The sequence below is a fragment of the Gallus gallus genome, chromosome 1 (assembly GCF_016699485.2).
Source record: "Gallus gallus isolate bGalGal1 chromosome 1, bGalGal1.mat.broiler.GRCg7b, whole genome shotgun sequence".
NCBI lineage: Eukaryota > Metazoa > Chordata > Aves > Galliformes > Phasianidae > Gallus > Gallus gallus.
The window spans coordinates 88,659,513-88,679,869 of NC_052532.1; the positions used below are offsets into that span (position 1 = coordinate 88,659,513).

At 42.5% G+C, this 20,357-nt stretch overlaps 1 protein-coding gene across 8 annotated transcripts in view; it reads left to right on the top strand.

Moving 5' to 3' along the window:
* The window catches only part of PHLDB2 (pleckstrin homology like domain family B member 2), a 113,182-nt gene that overhangs the window by 10,533 nt on the left and 82,292 nt on the right, over nucleotides 1–20,357 (top strand). The window contains exons 1-2 of one of the 8 annotated variants that reach the window (XM_040667000.2): nucleotides 18,653–18,977; nucleotides 20,065–20,211. The exons of the other annotated variants lie outside the window; for them this stretch is intronic. The gene's annotated coding sequence lies outside the window, so the exon portion shown is untranslated. Of the gene's footprint in view, nucleotides 1–18,652; nucleotides 18,978–20,064; nucleotides 20,212–20,357 lie in introns of those variants that run through there. 8 annotated transcript variants of the gene reach the window in all.

Genomic DNA, 20,357 nt, shown 5'->3' on the forward strand with positions numbered 1-20,357 from the left:
AACCCCCCTGCTATGTGCAAGGTTGCCAAACACCAGACCAGGCTGCCCAGAGCCACATCCAGCCTGGCCTTGAATGCCTCCAGGGATGGGGCATCCACAGCCTCCTTGGGCAACCTGTTCCAGTGTGTCACCACCCTCTGTGTGAAAAACTTCCTCCCAGTATCCAACCTAAACCTCTCCTGTCTCAGTTTAAAACCATTCCCCCTTGTCCTATCACTATCCACCCATGTAAACGGTTGACCAGGAAGAGCTGGTGGCAGTGGGTATGGCCCCCTCCCCAAGAGAAAGATTTCTCTGGTGTTACTGCTAGGGACAATTGAGAAAGTTTTGATGAAATTGTACCTAATTTAAAACACTTGCTGTTAAGTCATGAGTCTGGGGAATGATAAATTGTAGTCATTAATTTCCTCTATTTGGTTTTCGCTGAAAAAAAATATATAATATCTCAGTTTGAAATAAAACACCTCACCAAATCAGCCATGTTATGGGAGGGCATGGTTTCATTTGATTTCTTGGAGAGTATATCTAAACCAAACTGCATTTGATTTTTTAAGACATTTGAAAGTGAAGAAAAATTTTTGAGACAATATTCCCTTTATTGAGATTAGCAATTTGCTTCTAAAGGAGATGCTTTATTGCCCTTAACATAAAAAAAGCTTTTCAGACTTACATTCTTGTGAAGACTGAATTATTTTTAAACATCAGCATGTTTTCCAAGAACAGAAACTGGTTCTTGGCTGAGTTATCTATATTAAAGTATTTAATCCAAATATTGACCTAACTGCTAGAGCCTTCAGGACACTAGTCTTTTAATTTTCATTTGGACTAGCCTCTAAACTTGAGCTTGAATTCCCAGCAAGGAGAAATGGGGTATCGTGAGCAAGGTGTGTGGGCTCCAAACCCCCTGCCCAGGCTGATAACCAGAAAGAAGTGGACATAGGTAGCTGTTTGTCAGTGCACTGTGACTGTATTTACCCTTGTCTGCTACAGATAGCTTGTGCATCCAGCAGCTCACATCTTTTAGGCCTGATCGACAGAGTAGGCACAAAAGGGGGGACGAAGGAAGGATGTGGCTGTCAGGGCTGCCTCATGGAAATGCCATCCACAGGAGGCCCTGCGGGTCTGTGACCGCCTTTTCTGCTCTTCTCTGAATGATGATGTGTAGACTGGGTTGATAGCTAAATTATCATTATTACTTCAAGGCATCTGTGTACAGACCAGGCACAGCTGTTGTTTCAGGCTTTGTGCCCATTGTGCCTTTGAAATCAGAAGGAGCAGCATCCTGGACAGAGAGCTGAACCTCAGGGGAGCAATGCAAACATGTGCTAGAGGTGTTGCTGGGGAAGAGGGAAGGTTACGAACAGAACTTCGCTGAGTAGCTTCCTGCAACATCAGGGAACATACTTACATGTTATCATTTTAATGGACACCACTTTGTCTGCTAGACATGCCCATTCTCCTCTGAAGCAGGATAACAAGGAGGCTGCTCTATTTATGCTGTGGTCATCTCGGAGGATTCCAGGGTTGGGTGGAATAACAAGACAAAAAGACACAGAAATATGTTTGTGATGGGAAATGAGCGAGCAAGAAAACAGGGAGTAGAAATGAGAAATCCCTGCCCTTGTACCTTGCTTCAGAAGGAGTCAGCAGCAGCCCCCTGCACAACAGCTGGGCTGGGGGCCTCTAGCTGACTGGAAAATGGTTACAGGCAGACTGTTAAGCATAACACGGGCCTGGGAAAGGGCATATTCTACACCGGGTCTGGAGAACTATTTCCCTCTGTCTATTCTTGTCTTGCATAAAAATTCTAAATTGGCACCAGTCTGTAGCCAGTTGCAGGCGATGTTGCATATTTCACATGTACCAGCCTTTTGTAAATATGCCCTCGAGCAGTTAGATCTGAAATTTAGCCTTAACTTTCAAATGGAAAGGACAGATTGTAAGCCTTAATATAAAATGAAACGCTTTAGTGGTTATTTTTAAACGTGTTTTGGCACTGTGAAGTGCTGCAAATCAAGTACGGATTCCTACACTGTACCTAGAAATAGGAAAGTCCAGTAACAATGAACTTAAAAGGTAAGCTTGCAGCACAGAGAGGGTTAACACAAGTGTAAAATAACGTGATTTCCTAAGGAGGCAGGCTGTTTCATCAGGACTGCTATTGTGTCTTTTCTGCCTGAAAACTTTTAGCATCTGTTGTCCAACGTCAGTTAAGCACGATAGATGGAGAAAGGTACTCAACAAAATTAAGTTCTGATGAGATTTGTGAGAGCAGAGAGCCAGCGGCAGGGTGGAGAAGTCATTGCTGTCCCCCAGAGAGTGCTTAGAGGCGATTGCAATCTTCATAGGTGCCAGAGAACCCAGGCAGGGAGAAGTCTTGTGCACGCTGCTGCTGTAGGAAAGCTGCCTCGGGAGCCTGCTGTCCCTCTTGCTGCCTTTGTGAGCCCCAGCACCTTGGGAAACGCTCCCAGTGTAATGGAGAAGTCTCTGCGTAGTGAGAACGGAGCACAGGCTGTATGTGAAAAGTTGTAGAGATGCCGTGGGGCTTTGTAAAGTAAACAGAAAGAAGCAATTGAGTGGAAAAGAATGAAAAGAAGCAGTGAAAAGTAAATAAAAAGAAACAGTTCTAACACAAATAGCTCTGTGTGCAGCCAGCGTTGATCGCTATCCCTGCCTCCCTTGTGTCCGCAGCTGGTGCTCCACGCGGTTCCCCATCTTGTCAGGAGCAACATGAAAACAGCTGCTTCCTCCTTTGTCCTGGAGGCATGCCCTTCTCTTCGAGTGTATTTGCAGAAAATATTTAGAGAGGGAGGTTGTAGCTGGCGGGTTGCTCACATGGCACTGTACAGAGCAGAGCCCTGGTTTGTGTGAGGGCAGAGGTGCGAGGGCATGGAATGCTGCAGCAAAGGTGATGAGCGTTGCCAAACTGGATCTCCAAACAAGCCCAGGAGTATGACATGCCCAAAGTCCTACCAGGTGAAATTGGTTGCTTTTTATATAAACACATTGTTAAATAATTATTAGTAGTAGTCATTCTGTGGCCCATGCTCTAGGAAAGAGGTTGAGTTTAAGACTACCTCCGTCTTTAAAAATTCTGTAAATGTGTAGGAAATGTGAAGGAGAAAAAAAAAAAGAGAGAGAATGCATCTTTGGCAGTGTTGTGTTTGACAGATGAATGCAAACATTTCTGCATGCTCCTCCTAGTACAGCCTTCCCAGTGTTAAGATGGTGGAGAGGTTTGCTGGACCAGTACAGGAGAGGTACAGGCTCTCAAATACCTCACTGTAGCACTCAGAGCAGGCATTTCAGTTTGCCATGAGGGTCAGCTGTATTTGCCTTCAGGTGCTCTGCGTACCTGCAGATTTTCAGTGGGAGGGTAAGTCTCTGGGAGAGGCAGAAATTAATGCTTGTAGTGGTTTGCATGGCAGGGTTCAGTGTTGGATGATGAGGCTGGTGCTGGTACTTCCTCTTCCTCATGGCTGATCTAAGCCTGCCCATTCCCAAGCAGGGAAGAAGCCTGCTCCAAAGTGTCCTACTCTGTGTGAAGTTGGGTTGTGGCAGTGCTGGGACACTGCACAGCAAGAGGGAAATTAGCATCCCACGTCGTGATGGATGAGTTATGAAATGGCGTGAAGCCTCTTCTTAAGCAAGCAGAGCTTGCGTATGCCTGATGACGGCCAAAATAGGAATAATGTGCTGTGGCAGAAAATCCTACTAAAGCAGCACTATGATGTTAATGAAAGTTTTGCTGCTGACAATTTTCATTGTGGAAAAGCTGTGTTCTTTTAAAAGATCCCCATAAAGACCAAGTTACCGCTTTACGGTTCATTTCCTATATTGTGGAAGTGGTGTGCTTGCCATATTATTTTATGGAGTAATTCATAACAGTGTTAAATTTTTGGCTTTAGCAGAATAGAAAGATTCATGAAACACGGGGTTTTATAATGGGGAAAAAAAATGACAGGGAATTGTATTAGGCAGATTTTACATCTATTTGAGAGTGATTGTGGTGTTCTCTGAGTTTTCATTGTGGTGAGATGCCTCTCTCGACTTCTAGCTCTGAATGTCTTTGAAGGCAGGGATCATTGCTTTTCACACAAATCAAATGACCATGCTCACTTTGGTCTTCAAAGAGAAGGATCCACTAATGAGCGTTAATGAGATATAATCCTATTAGGCTTGAGAATGAATAGTTTCTCCAACGCCATATTTGACTATAGAAGAAAATGATGCAACTGTGAGCAGTAGAACAGAGTTTAACTGCAAAAGGATTTAATTTAGCAGTTTTAGAAACCCAGGCTTCAAGTTTCTCTGAGAGTGAGGTGATGGATTTTCTGTGTGTGCAGAATGTTTATGTTAGGTCCAGACTTCTCAGATCTCTGCTTTCATCGTGCTGTTGCATCTCCTCAGAAATAAATGGGGAATAAAACTGAACATGTGCAGGCCATGTTGATCACTGACAGTATGAGCTAATGTTTCTCAAATTAAGCTACATGGTATTTCTGTCACTGTTCCTTTCCTATTTTTTGTTTAGACTGTGGCTTTGCTGAAAGTCATTGTACCCAATGCCTTTGCATTTTTGGATGCAGTTCTTTTTTTCTTCCCTTCCTTCTGCAGCGCGCAGCAAGAGAAGTAATGTTTGTGATCCATCCAGCTCAGGCCTCAAGCCTGGCCTAGCACTGTGAAGCATAGTGGGACCCAACATTGTGACACTGCCTGTGTGGCAGGTTAGTCCCTTGCTGGCTTCATAGACCTGGCCTCAGTTCCCAGTCGGTGTGGGCTTGGTTGTCACCCAGCAGCACTTGGGCTGGGGAAAAGAGCTTTTGGTTGTTGTTGCAGCAAATTAAATCTCACTCATCCTCTTGAAGAACATCATGGGCCCTTTTCTTTGCACAGGAAAAGATAGGCTGAGCAGTGGCTAACCTGATTTGCTTCAGAGAGCACTTGGATCGGATCAGGGGTTTAGGTTTTGGAAGGGAGGGCTGCATCTTGAGAGAGACAATAGGAGGCACTTGTCACTACCCTTCCACCTGGTAAACCCATGCTTGCTGACAATATCTTAATGCACCTGTTTCCTGCATTTTGACTGGTTCTTTTAAACATCAGAGTAGTTTGCATCAGCCTTTACAACATAATAAAACCAATATAAACATTTGTCCTTTCTTAAGCAAAACTTAACCAGACGTTTGTATTACCTTGCTTGGTAAGTCTAGGGACATACAATTTAATATAACTGCAGACCAGAGAAGTGGTCTTAAAGTAGTCATTCAAACAACATTCAAACATCAGAATGCACCAGATCAGCATGACACCAGTCATTATTTCCTCCAGCTGCTTGGATGGTTGGAATAGCAAGCTCTGGTGAATTGTATTTAGTAGTGGGAAACTTGGGTGGAGGGTGGGGATCAGGAACTTTGGGTAGCAAAATTCTGATTTAGAAAGACTTTGACGAACTGGAAAAAAATGATCTGAAGATAGAACGTGGTCCCAAGAAATTCTTGCATTGAATTGCATCTTGCATCATTCTTCCCAAGAAATGCAAATTTTTGCATTGCAACAAGCAACAGGTTATAAGGCAGGAAACACGTGGCTAGTTCTACAGAAAGACATCTGAGAATGACACTGGCTGAGACAATGAATTACAGTGAAAATGTCAGTTATTCCACAGGGTTACACAGGTGGAGGTGACAGGGCATACAGTGTGATCCTGGGATCCAGGGCACGCAGTGTGAGGGGTCTGGAGCACAGGCCTTACAAGGAGCAGCTGAAGGAGCTGAGATTGTTCAGTCTAAAGAGGAGGCTCAGGGGAGACCTTATTGCTCTCTATAACTACCTGAAGGGAGGTTGTAGTGAGCTGGGGGTCAGCCTCTTCTCTCATGTGACTAGTGACAGGACTAGAGGGAATGGCTTCAAGCTGCCCCAGGGAAGGTTCAGGCTGGACGTTAGGAAATACAACTTCTCTGAAAGGGTGGTCAGGCACTGGAATGGGCTGCCCAGAGAGGTGGTGGAGTCACCGAGCCTGGAGGTGTTCAAGGAACATTTGGACGTTGTGTTGAGGGACATGGTTTAGTGAGAACCATTGGTGAAGGGCAAATGGTTGGACTGTATGATCCTGTGGGTCTTTTCCAACCTTTGTGATTCTATGATCCTGCTCCATATGGAGATGATAGTGGCAATTTCTTGGCAAGACCAACTGGGGGAGCTCCCAGTAATTAAGGAGGAAGAGCAGGGCCCTACAACCATGAAAGACAAATGGGGTTCAAATTTTGGGATGGTGGAGGGAAGTCCAGGCTTTCAAATAGATAAATTGTTTGTAAAGACAAACAATAATCTGTTCTCTGGTAGAAATTAAGATTTATTTTTATTTTTTTCTGTGAGGAAGAGGACCTGCAGCAGGAAACTTGCAGAATCTTCATTCCAGCCACACAGATCACATCCATCAGGACATACATAGGTGTAACCAATCCTGCCTGCAGACACGGTTATGTGGTGAGAATCTGTGAGGTGCCATTCAGTCTTGTCATTCTGTGATCCAGCTGTGGTAGTTGGGGGAAAAGCTTTAACCTGTGGTGATGCAACATTTTGGCCAGTGCTTTCTTCAGCCTTTCTTCAACTCTGTGTTCCCATCCCTGAACAGGAACATCTTCTCTTTGCTCTACCTACTTGTTGCCATAAATTATACAGCAAGTTCTTTCAGGCAGGGGCTGTGTTTACCTGCCTGTTTATCTAGCATCAGCAGGACTCCAGTCTTGACTGGAGCTTCAAGCATAAGCAATACCTATTGTCAGAATAGATTATTCAGCTCAGAGCGATCTGAAGTCATTTGGTTATGAAAGGCTCTCCAGAACACGAGGGCTTGCTGTGGCCCAGAAATGTTGGCATGAAAATCAATTACATGGAAGGAGTTATGTGGCAAACTCACAGCTCTTTCTTGTGCAGACAGCGTGCGGTGTCCTGGAGCTTGTGCCTATTGTGTGAAATAGATGTGCAGTCCTCCTAAAGCGAACAAAAACTCCCAGCCATGTGAAAGAGTGCTCAAGGAGCCAGCTTGCAAGAAGGGGAGGTTATGCTGGAGTTGGTGACGTGGGAGGAAAAGTACAATAATAATGGCAGGGCATGAAGAGAAGCAACTCTGACTCATGCTATGCTGCCTGAGCACCAGATAGGCAAAGCACTGGAGAACACACAGCTACGTGTCTCTGAGGAACTAGTCTGCCAAAATCTTCCTTTCTGGGCTGGCAGGGAGAAGTTGTGCCTAATTATTCATTCCATCTGCCACATTTCCAAGTGCTTTGCTGTTGCTATTGCTGCAGCCTGGCAGCAGCTGAGGGTGCAGCACCTCATGGAAGGTGATCCAGGCCTTGCAACCCGTTGTTACATTCCCTTCTAACATGGTGAGAGTTATAGAGGAGGTCCCCAGTTGTTTAGTCTGTGCTGTCTCAGTGCTATTGAGGATGGCCACCTGGGTGCAGAAAACCTCTGAAGATGATCAAAGCCACTCTTCCAGTGCATTCTAACTAGCACGGCAAGGGAATTTCCTGGCAGTATACTATTATTATGTGAAAGTGCAATGTGCTATATATCTACAAAGTATGCTCAGCTCAGAGCAACAAAGCTGCCTTTGTGATCTGTGCTCTGCACTAGGGAATGCATGGAATTAAGGAGTGAGGAGAAGATGTGCATGTCCAGCATCTGCATCTTCCCCAGCGGCAGCCACCCAATTCTTGAGACTGTAGCAAAGAATCCCCTGAAAGAGAGCTCTGATGGCTCTATATGCAATGAGATGCAGTTTCTTTCCTAATCCATGCGGTGATCAGTTTAAAGCATGAAGCATGAAATGTGATTACGCTTGTCCTGTGTTTGAGTAAGGGGGCTGTAAGGAAAGGCTCCAGTCTTTGGCTTGTGTGAGGGAGGGGAAAATGGGCACTGCAAGCTGCTTCTGCACGTCTCTGTGGAGCAGGCATATTTATGTGCTGTCACTTATGTGCCGTTACAGCTTAATTTTTAATTTTTATAGTACTTTTTAAAATCTACCTGCCCTGCTAACCACAGCCATCTATCTGTGGTGAGAAGGCCAGTGGGTTATGTTGTGAGGGGAGCTGATGAGACTCTGATGCTGCAGTCTGTTGCATCTTCTTTGGCGCTGCTCCGACTGCTGTAGCAGCAGCAATGAGGAAGGAACCCCTTCCTTTCTGCCTGCCCTAGAAGGGAGTTGAGGATGCCTTATGGTGTTGTTCTGAACTGATAAATAGGTATCAACTTTGCCCAAAATAGGAAAGGTTTACGGGGTCCCAGTGCTTCTATATTTCATACGTCTAAGTGAATCCGCTACAGGCAAGCCCACAGGACTACAGAAGATAGTATTGGCAGTGGCTTTAGCTTGCAGAACATTCCCTTGGAACACCTTTTCCTACACTGTCCTCAAACTTGCAAAGGTTTACAGTGACAATTAGAAAATCTGGCATGCTTTGCTGTTGTTCTAACACTGGTGTTTTTCATGACACTTTGGAGTTGGGTAGCAATTCTTTTGAGCCTGTGTTGCCATTTGAACTGCTAGCTTTACAGAGAAGCCATGGTATTCACTGTGAATTTTGAGCGTTTCAAGTTAAAATGTGTACCTAGTAAGAGCTTACAACTAATAGCCATTGCCACTGAAATATGAAGTAGAAACTTACTGTTGCTTCTTCACTTGCATTTACTTTCTAGACTTTTTCCTGGTTATCTGACCAGTTATGGGGGCTCTCTAGGCTGAAAAGAATCACCTTCTGTCTCTGGAAGGAGCTGAGTGAAATGTCTTGGTTTTAACAATGTGTTTCAATCTTAGTGTACTGTCATTGTACTGTTGTTCTATAGAGAGACTAATCGCACAAACACAAACATTCATAGCTCTGTTGGCTGTCACTGGCTACTTGCAAGCACTTGACTTTGTCTGTAGTTGCTTGGGCTTGAACATGTAAGAAAACTAGGGAGGTCTTGATGGTCAGTATCAAGAAAATAAGCCCATTTGGCTAGCTAAGCCTGGAAACTTAAAGAAATCCATACAGTAAAAAACAATACAAAACAAATAACAACAATAACAAACCCTTAGCTTTAGTCTGGTGGACTGCTATTAGGCCACTGCTTTGTCTGAGGACAGAATGGTGTTCTCCACCCACTTATACAATGCTATACAACAAATACAGTAAAGTAGATACCTGTCATTACTATTATTCATTCCCTGAGACTTGCCCCTGGCCTTTACAAACAAACCTACTTTTTTCTTTACACCATTCACTTTGCATGCGCTATCGTGTAGGGTATTGGCAAGCTACCTACAAAGAGATTCCATTCTGGTTGCATATTGTCCTTTCCTATTCCATTACCAGGGCATTAATATATTTTCACATGTTGCAAAATGAGTCCATGCTCTGAGGTGTTTCAGGGCTCCTTTTCAGCATGCCGTGTCCTTGAGGGACTCCTGGAGACCTGCGGTCACCTTGGACGAGTCTCGTAGCTGAGTGCAGGGATTTCCACACTGGTTAGGCATTATTTAAGGGGTCCATTTTTTTAATTGTTTTTTAAATCATTTTATAGTAACTTCTTGTAATTATCAATTTAATAATTATTTTTTATTACAAAATAAGCAAAGAATAAGAGAGGAATGGCATAGTTTGAGCTACGAATCTCTCCTGACTCGAGTTAAAGGTTAAAACTCCAGTTCAACTTTCATCTATACCAAACGCTGTTCTACTATTGACACTAATACATGCAAAAAGCCAGACGTGAGTACAAGAAACCTTTTAATGTGAAGTATCCATGTTATCTTATTTCAGACTAGGTATTTCAAGTGTGTCATCACCTTTAACAGTTGTCAAAACAGTTGAGTATGGCAGAGAGCTTGCTTCTCATCAGGAAACTTTGCAGACTGTCTGACTTCAGATAATAAATCTCTTTGTGGCATAAAATGTTTTCCTACAGAGAGACTAGCTGTTAACTTTTGCCCTCATAGAATTTTTAATAATATGCTGCATATAAGAGATATCTGTGGTTTGGATGGGGAAAAGCAGAGAAGCGCAGCGATTCGTATTTACATATTAGGCAACGTGTCTGGATGAGCAAGGATGTGACAGAATTAATTATGCAAGGCTGCAGTGACAGCTGAAAAATTGAGCATACAAATACAGACATATCTTTTGATGCTACCTACCGGTGCAGGTCACCACAGATAATTCCAACTATGAAGTTGGCCGTGCTTAGTTAGTTCATTATTTCAAATTGGCTCTAATTTCCTTCAGACGTGTGTGGTATTAGTCACTTTTATCTGGTATACTTAGTTTACTTAATATTATTCTTTTATTATTTACTATTCTTTATTCTTTTCCCCACTACATGACTGAAACACTCGGGAGAGAACATTAGGGCAAGAAAAGAAACAAGGCATTCCAAGTTTAATAATCCTTTTGATATTAGTGTTTTAGGAGCCACAAATGCTCTCATGAAAAGTTGGCAGTCTCCAAATATTTGTAAATAATTAACATTCTGATTTGATAAATGAACACAAACTCAGATATGGGGTTTCAATTCTTTTTCTTTGTTTTTAATGTTGCACTTTATTTTTAGCTTTCTTCCCCGTTCTCATCCTTCCCTATTTGATAAAACTGCAGTTAGCCAAAGGCATTTGTGTTGTCACAGGCTATCCTTTTATGCAGGAAGTTACAAGCCTTTGGGTTCATGGGCGGGAAGCTCTTTTGCTGCTTTGCTGTACACTGTAAGGGCATTGCCAGTTGCCCTTATGGGATCTGTTGGCCAGTATGTAAAGCACAGGTGCTTTCACGCGGCTCTGACACCTGCCATCAGCAAGCACCACCTTCCTACATCTACCCTGTACCTTCCCGCTGGACCTCCATCTGCACTCCCCATCTCTGAACTGTTTGCCACCGACATTAGATCGTTCCATCTTTGCTCGTGCAGGGTTCCCAAACTCAATATATTTCAGTACTGCCCGTGGTAGCAGCAGCTCTGGGCTCTGCACTTTATGCAAAAGCAGAAGGCGATGCTTGTCTGCTCAGGCAGTGTTTTGGCAACATCTGATGCATGCAACTTGTCTAGGGAACCATAATTAAGACCATTCAAGTCCAACAGCATTGCTCTTCTGTGGCTGGAGTTGAAGAGATGTCAGACCTAGCCCTAGAGCCTCAGCTGTAAGCACTTGCTCGTGATGTCAGAACTCAAATATTCCCTGCTTTTCTTGAGCCCTGGAAAAAAGTGTTAAGAAACAAGTGACATCTGCCTTGCACATCTCTTCCTGGCATGTAAGCAGTGGCTTGTATAAGCAACAGCAAAGGAGGTTTTAATTGTGGAATAGACAACAAAGAGGCAGGGGCTCAAACCTTTGCAAGAATTTTAACTACGTAGCCTCTTGGGATTTTTGTTTCATACATTTGTGTGGCTTTTGAAGTTCTGGGTTACTTATTTGAAATGGAAGCTGAAGAGGATATAGAATTGTCAGTCCTTCAGTAGCCTTTGGAAATCAGAAGTCACATTTATGTTAGGTCCACTAACCTGAGGAGGAACGCACAGCTTTACAATATCAGGCAATAAAACAATACTTCACCCTAGTGAGGCCTCTTTTCATCTGTGTACAGCTTTGCATGATGTTTGGGAAGTGTCTGATGTACAAGAGCACAGTAAATCTCCTGTTGGGTTTCAGCTGTAGAGAAATGGCTCCATCCTGGAATGGTCCATGCAAATAGCTTACTATATTTGAGGGGCAAATGTTTAGTTAGGCAATTAGGAGTAGCGACTTCATCCTCCACTACTGGACTGCAACAGTGTGCAGCTGAATGTATTACTTATTTGCTTCTGGATGTACTTTTCAAATGCTTCTTAAACAGTCAGCACTCGCTGAGTAATCCTTCTTCATATAAGAAAAACAGCTCTGATTACACCACCACTACTCTCTGCTTTTCCATCTTGAATATATCTCAGGCTCATTTCTCCTTTCAGGCCTGTGTATAGAGTAGTCATCAATACAATTTATTTAGCAATTACCTCAGCTTGTTTCAGGGAAGGCTATTAAGCATGTGATTCTTCTTCTTGTAAAGCAATGCTTTGTTCTAATGGGTAGTTTTGCAAATAGATTATGATGATCCGTTGAGCACATGAGTTGAAGTGCCACTCTTTAGAGCTGGAATATTACTGCAGCCATGGGTGGCAAATTGGGAAAAGGAATATATTGATTGTATCCATCTTTCCATGATGGCATATGATATGGTTGTGGAGAAAGTATTGGCACATGGGGGAAAAAAGTAATCTTGCAACCCTTGCAGAGTAATTGGTACTCAGAAGTCATTACATCACTGTCTCCATCTTTCCAATGTCATCAGTTTTGATAATTGTGTGTGTGCTTGTCTGCAATAAGCAGTAAAGTTTACCCAAAAGAGAGAGTATGTTTTTGGCAAGCCACTACATCTGCTTGGAAAGGGTTATTTGCTGATCCATTTGGCATAGGTATGTGATGATTTTATGTATATAGATAGAATCCGAGGATGTTTTCTGAGATGATTTGGTTTGTGAACCAGAGTAAGTAGACAGGAAGAGAATATTGTATTTGTCATCTTTTAATAAAGGAAGATTAAGAAAAGAGAGACAATGGACTCTGAAATGCCTGAATTTGGCCTGATACTGCTAGGAATTGTCTGTTTATGATGTCTAGCTTAGGATTCTCTGGTGCCAATTAAAAATTTAGATCCCCAGTGTTTACAAGCCAGAAACTTTGCCTGCTACCTCCCAGCCTCTAGGACCGTCTGCTTCTATGTTGATTAATACATATATTATGTATGTAAATATATTGAAACCAGATGATCTTACGGGTCCCTTCCAACCCAAACCATTCTATGACTCTATGATATATGTATGTGACCATTAAAGAGTTAATCAGAAAAAGTCTTTTCAGCTTTACAAAAACATAAGATGTACCGGCACAAAGCCTGCAGCCAATGTAGGATTTTAATCAGTAGAAACATTCCTGAGGCTGTTTCTGCTGACAGATAAGTTTTGTGTAGGAACAGCTCTTAGCTTATACAAGATCTGGTTTTGGTTTTAAAACTCATTCCTCATTTCAGTTATTTTTAATAAATTTATATTTCTAACACATTGTCTTCATCCATGTCTTATCACTCCAGAAGATGCTCCTGATTTTTTCAATGTATCTGGCCAGGAAAGTTGAGCAGATGTGGGGTGGTGGGAGACTGAGGGGCCTGGTAAAACTCTATGCACTTTGGATATTATGAAAGTTGGTGATGACATACCTGAATGTGAATGTCAGCTGGCCGGAAAAGCCAGGGCTTGCACTGGATGCATACAGGACTCCTACATAGCTCATCTAAGCACCTAGGGTGCTCTTCCCACCCAAATAGTTGGGAATGAAGGGAAAGCCTTCTCTTGAGAAGGCAGTTCAGAGTAGGAGTATTGCTTCAGAGAAGAACTCATCCATTTCCTTTATGTTTGAAGGGATAGGTAATGCCTCGGTGGCACAGTCACTACAGTGATGGTTATGGTCTCTTAGCAGCCACCAATCGCATGGGGCTCATATGTAGGGGTTCAGGCCATTGCTGGCCCTGGCAATCTATACCATGAACATGCAGTAGATGAGATCTGGAGCCACCTCATTCTTTCATTTCCCCCTGGAAATTAGGTCATTTTGGACTGAATTCGCCCTGTTCTCCTGTGGTGCGGGCTGGTTGTATGTGTATATAACAGCTCAGAAAGGAAGCAAGGATTACCATGACACAGTTCCCAGAAACTATTTTGTCCCTTTTCCAAAGTTTTATTGGGATCACAGTTTGCTCATATATCCGTAATGTGAAAGGTTAGGGGGCTACATGAGGACAACGGTACCCCAAAGTAACCTGCTGTAGTAGTAACTTACTTACCCTAAGTAAGTGCAACAACTCGGTCCTTCCTTTAGCAATCAGAACAGCTGCTCAAAATTTAGGGCTTTGTCACCTTAACCTGCATGTGGATCATGAGTGACTCACCATGCAGGGGGTGGGTTTTCAGAGGGCAGTGCTAAATGCAATCTGAAAGCTTTCTGAGGTGCTCTGTGTTAAATATGCAGGATCAGAGATCCAAGCCCACCATTACTTTAGAACATGTTGACTGGAATATTTCAAATTGAATTATTCATCTTTTAATTTCTGGGAATAATTCCGGTGACATCACCACTTACAGAGAAGTTGTTGGTCTTTGAATTTCATTACTGTCACTGTGGGTGCCAAAGCAATGGGCGCATTATAACGCCTTCAACTCTTACAATACACAGAAAATCTCATCCTTTTTGAAAGCCTTCTTTTCTCCAGCTGTATTGAGCAAAAAGTCTAGCCTCTGCTTTTGTTTGGTATATCAAAATTAGATAGGAGTTTGGCTAAATGGTGATTTTATGCAATCTTTGTCTGCAAAAAGTCTTTTTCTGTATTGTTCTTTACATAATACAGATCAAAAACTAAGTGACGTGTATCAAGACTTTCAAGTATTGGCTTTTGCAGATGTGACAACTGAGCAACAGATGTTCAAAGAAAAGATTTTTGGCTTTATACCAAGATGTTAAAGACATTTAGGACAAATTAAAATAGATTTTGTTAATTGCCAAAAACTGAACTGAATAAGAAAACACTTTGTGAAGAGAGAAGGTTATTCTGACTCCCCTCCATTACATTGATTGTAAGGTCTGAGTTTCAAACTTAACCCATGCTCCAGGGTTAAATTATTAACTATAGAGCAAAATACTAATGACAGAAATAGGAAGATGAAGAAACTGATATATGGTATTTATTGTTTAATAAATGCATAAAATATTACAATTGTGACTAATCCGGGAGAAAATGAAATCAAGAATTGGAAGGAGAAAAGATTAGATTTTAAATATTAGTTTAAGTGAATGTTAAAGAAATACTGAATTCTTTAATTGCAAATCCTGTCTCCTAGATAACTTCCCAAAAAATCAAGGGGACAGATGCAACACTGAAACACTACCTTGCAAGGAGTCCTTCAGCTACATTTCTCAAGCCATAGAGCTATATGCCTACCTTTGCATGGGCACTTCTCAGGTGGAAAACACATCATAGACTAACACCTTCTTAAAAAAAAATAAATCTACCTGTGCAGAAAAAATGATGGTACTGAGTAAAAAAAATAAGTAAATAAAAATAGGGAAAAGTTTTTATTGGACCATGAAGGTCATCACACCTTTGTTTCAAAATCACAGCTCTTCTGTGATTTTGTGTTTCAGCCTCTTCTCGTGGTACCAAATTTGGGAATGTGCCCAGAGGAGAACTCGTGTGAGCCCGAGTTCCTATGAGCATTCTTGCATTTGGCAGAGAGGCTCTTCTGCTTGCTGTTTGCTGCAGCAAAAAAGAATGAAAGGAATTTGGTAAAGTCGTGCATTTGATAAAGCTGGGATCTAGAAGCAAACACTTACAGGACTCACGCTGGTCTCTGGCTGTCGTAAAGCCAAAATGTGCTACTTAAACTTGAGGATATGCACACTGTGAATTAAGTACAATTACCATGCAAAACTCTGAGGCATGAGGAAGAACTATATTTTGGTCTGCCTTATTAAGGTCTGGATAACTATTTGCAGCAAGAACAGAGCGCCTGGTATCTTGTAGGGTGAAGTCTAAGACATGCTGGTGGTTTTAATTTTGGTATAATTCTGCCCGGGAACAACATATAATAATATGTTTATAATGTTGTGATTCACAATGGCTTTGAGAGGAGGAAATGCACATTTACTTGAATGTGTATCTTGCCTTGTGGACAGATGGCTGGCTTCTTGGAATGACTCAAGTGACAACATCTTTTTTAGGACACGTTGAGCAAAGGATGCTCTATTTTTCCATTATTACTGCCTCACTAATATGTGTCACTGCTGAGTCTGATTAAAAACACATAAAGTAGATGGATCTAGAACAGATCATAGTGAGAGAGGAAACCAATTAACTGACAAGTCAAAGTTTAACATAATCTTAGACTTACAACCTATGGCAGCCAGTCTTTCAGTGAAGCTGTGCTAGTCTCCTGGACCCTATGGGCTTGAGAACTTCTGGAAATGTTTCCTGTTTTGGTGCTGTTTGGGTGCCTGCAATTCATGATTAGGTTTCCAGCCCATTTTGTCCATGTTCATGTTTGGGAGAAATCTGAGAATAAAAAACAAATACCTCATCTTTTGTTTTCCATTTGAAGTGTTTTTACAGAAACCAAAAGAATTGGCTGGACTTTTTTGAGAGATCAAATAGGGTAGCAAGAAGAAATAAGAGGTTTTTAGCATTTGTTTGTTTACAGTAGATAAAGATGTCAGATATTACTTGATTTCATTTGGGAGACTCTTTTCATTAGAACCGCCCTTGTCTCAGTGTGTACTTCACCCATAGGCAGCAATTTAAGGTGTGACATCCACTCATTTAAAGTATGCAGTTTACATTCAGGCTGCACAAAAGTTACAGCTCCTTGCAGATTTTTCTTTCTTTCTTAACAGCTTTTAATCTGGATCTTCTCAGAATCTTTCCACCTGGGCTTTCTGTTTCCTCTCTTTACATTCAGTACACTTTTCACTCCATTTGCCTCACTGTCTCGTGCAGACCCTATAACACACATTATTCTTAATGACCTTGGGCAGTAGCTTATGCCTTTTTTTTTTCCCAGCCCCCAGCCAGGAAGCAGAAAAACATGGTGTGCGAAAAACAGGCAGGAAAGTAGCTTTAAGTGTCTTGAAGACTCTGAGATCTTTTATTTAAAAAAACAAACAAACAAACCAAAAAAAAAAAAACCAAAACAACCCAACATGCTTTTCTTGGACACTCTCCAAATCTGTGGCTTTGTGAAATGTTAATTTTAGAGTCTGTCTCAGCGTAGAAGTGAAGCTTCTAATAACACAAGCAGGACTTCCTTTCCCTCTTTCCTCCCCCCACGAAGTGATTTACAAATAGCATTTTTCCTGTTGAATAAATAACTTCACCAAAATAGATATATAACCCCACTGTAAAACTCACTCTGTTTATAGCAGAAATCCAATTGTTATTTTGCAGCTGGTCTCAGCATCATATGCTAAATCTCACAGAAGGTTGTTAGCTAGCTTATCTGAGATCTTAATTTTTAGCACATTAGTTCTTTCTGAGTGAGAAATCAGCCTTATTTCTGACATTTCTCAGTAGGCATTTCTGCAAGCAGTAGGTATGGTGAAGCTCATTAAAATAGTTGGGGTGGGTTGAGTGTTTGCAAGCTGCTCACAAGTGTGTTCACCTGAGCAGCCACCGCACCAGAAGCAGCAGCCGGAGGTAGGGCTGGACTCAGCTTGGCAGTGATGGTATGTGTCCTGTTAGAAGCCTCTGCTGCTTCCCTGACCTTGCAGAGCAAAGGAAGCAATTGAAACTGGGATGAGCCAGAGGCTGGAAATCACATCAGACAGGAAAGACCTGTGTGGCACTTGTCCACAGTGTAACAGCACCCACTGCACTTGTTCCCAGGCTGCATCTCGTGTGGAGAAGGTCATTAGTCATGTGCTTGGTAATGGCACCCATAAGGAGTATGGATAGCTCACTGCTAGACTTCCTTTGTGGCTCACTACTTGCCTCAATTGAAACAGGTAGCTTAAGCTTATAAAGGGATGTTTGTGTTCCTTGGTCTTGTTTTGCAACAGATGAAGAGAAAGGTTTGGCCAAACAGGGACAGTTCCTGGAACACTCCTGGACTGTAGATGGAGCTGGGGCCTTGAAGGCCTGAGATGATATAAACCGAATCATAGGATGGCTTGGGTTGGAAGGGACCTCAAAGATCATCTAGTTCCAACCCTCAGTTGTGGGCAGGGCTGCCACCCACCAGATCAGGCTGCCCAGGGCCTCAACCCTCCTGGCCTTGTACACCTCCAGTGACGGAACATTCTCTGCTTCTCTAGGCACCTTGTACACTCCATGTAATGGCCATTATTTATGCCTTCTAAGCAGTATTGCTCTGCTTTCCGCTTTTTTTCTTTGAGTTGAAGAAGGGAGAGGGAAAAGTAAAAGGAAGAGACAAGATTTTTGCAGGACGTTTTGTGGGTGCATTTAGGACAGAGCTGGTATCTTCATAATAAGCTGTAATTTCCAAGTTATAGGTCATGGCCATAAGATGCTCATGATTTTTGGAGGTGATGTTACGTGCCTAGAAGCACTAATCAGAAATGTATTTATGAAGGGGAAATTTTGGGAAGCAGCCCTCTCTTTTTTTTTTTGCCAGAGCCACTCTTAGATTTTGACCACAAGAAAGCAAAGTGTGGAGAGAAGTGGAAAATTATGTTGCCGTTCCAGTTCAGGTCTTGTTGTCAGAATATGCAAGACCTAACAAGATTAGAGCGGTTTTGCCCTTTAATTTAAACAGATGCATGTTGGAGTCACTAGTAGATTTACATCATAACTCTGGTTCAACACTGAGTCATGGGATTATTTCATTCTGCTGTGTTCTTTTTTGATGAACCACTTTGCTCCTTGTTTTGTGAGGGAGGGTTAAACAGTAATTCCTCAATGAAATATTTCTCCCTTGTTGAAACTTGAATGGGATATTTTCCAGAAACTCGGCTCAGAAACCACCCTTGACACACCAGCTCTGCCAGAAATGCCTTACCAGGAAAGCAGATTGCCCAGGGGGTGGTAGCGTTAACAAAAGGGGCAAGGGGGACTTTGAGCAGAGCACCTCACTCACAGGTGCTGAGAAGCCGGCCCAGAACATCTGCAAAGAACCAGCCATCTGCGCAATTCCAGGCTGCAGCTGCTGCAGCATCGTAACAAAGCACTAAATTGGAGCTCAAACGTGAGAAGGGACTAACTTGGTGCATGAGGGAGCCACGAGCTAGCTAAGGGATGTAATGAGGTTTTTAATTCAGCAGCCTCCTTGAGACCTGTAAGATTTTCCTGTGACTCCAAGCTTCTAATGAAGAGAAACGTTTCTGCCGGGATGAAAAACAGAAGGTACAGTTACATCTAGGCTTGACTGTGCTTGCTAATGCAAATGGAGAACGGATATTTCTTTTCAAGTCAGCTTTCTTAAATCAGGGTATATTTAAAATGTCGGAAGGAAAAGAAAAGGCTGTCTTTGCCTGGTACTGATTTTCCTCATACGTTTTACCTATGTTTACATCTGTTTCGCTTTCTCTCCTAGAAATTTGATCTCCCCCAAAGCGTAGACTGTGTAGCTATAGGAGCAAGACCGCACTGCTCTTGGAAAAATCTGCATGCCATTGTGCTTAGATTTCCTTGCTTTTGCGTCTTAGCTGAGCCCCTGACAATTGAAAATATTTAGAAAGGAAAACTAAACCCTAATGACTGTGAGAGGCATTTGCACAAAAATACAAGCCGTCTTCCTTCTGTCTTAATAGAAATACCTTAAAAGGACTGCATAGGCTATACCAGTAAATGGAACTACTCATTCCCTCTATGTGCACCAGTTTTTGAGAGTCTTCGTTTCTATTTTTGTCTCCTTACTCGCTGTCCAAATGAAGATCTGTAAGTACAATTTCTGTCTGTGTCTAAGCTCGGCAGCTCTGTGGTCACATCTTCGTATCATTTTTCCTGTGAACTTTCAGTTCCTTCTCCTTTACTTGGAATAAAATCAAGCACTCTGTTAACGTCCAGGACCCTTCTGCAGGAAGTCCGTACCACATCTCATCTGGGCCTGCACAGGCAGTAGGTGAAATGCTATCAGGTGGAACCGTGATGAATAACTTTAAAGTCACTTTCCTATAATAGAAACTTAGTTCAAGAGCAGAAGAAGTGCTGGTCTGCTTCACTGCTTTCCAAGACCTGTTTTCACCATGTAAAGTCAATTGGCTGTAAGCTGTGGACCCAGCTTGGCTTCAGATTGTGCCTGGCTCCTCATTCACAAACTAAATGCTCTAGAGAGCTGCCAAATTGGGGAGATTATTCTGTCTCATTTTCTGGCAAGCTGCGACTGCGTGTATCGCTTCATTTATATGCTAATTGAGGCCAAGCCTCCAAATAGGCTCCATACAATATCAGTGTGACTTGGCTCCCTCTCTATGATTATTCTGCCTTCCAGCAGCTTCAGTGAGTGTTCTGAGCCGGAGAACTTTTTCTGTGTCTTCATCTATGAAGTCCTGGATCCTAGTCCCAGCTTTCTGAATGTGACGGTGAGGCTGGAGGGGTGCGGATCCCTTGTGTGAACGATCACTGTGGGGCTGTGAAGGTGAGCTCAAACCTCTTGTTGATGAGGGCTCTCTCTATTCTCTCTGTCTTGGAGGAGAGGCTGCTGTTTCTCAGGCCAGCCAGCATAATAAGAGATTGCAGAGAGCATGGATAATTCTGGGGACGATGTGTTGCCAAGGTAGAACA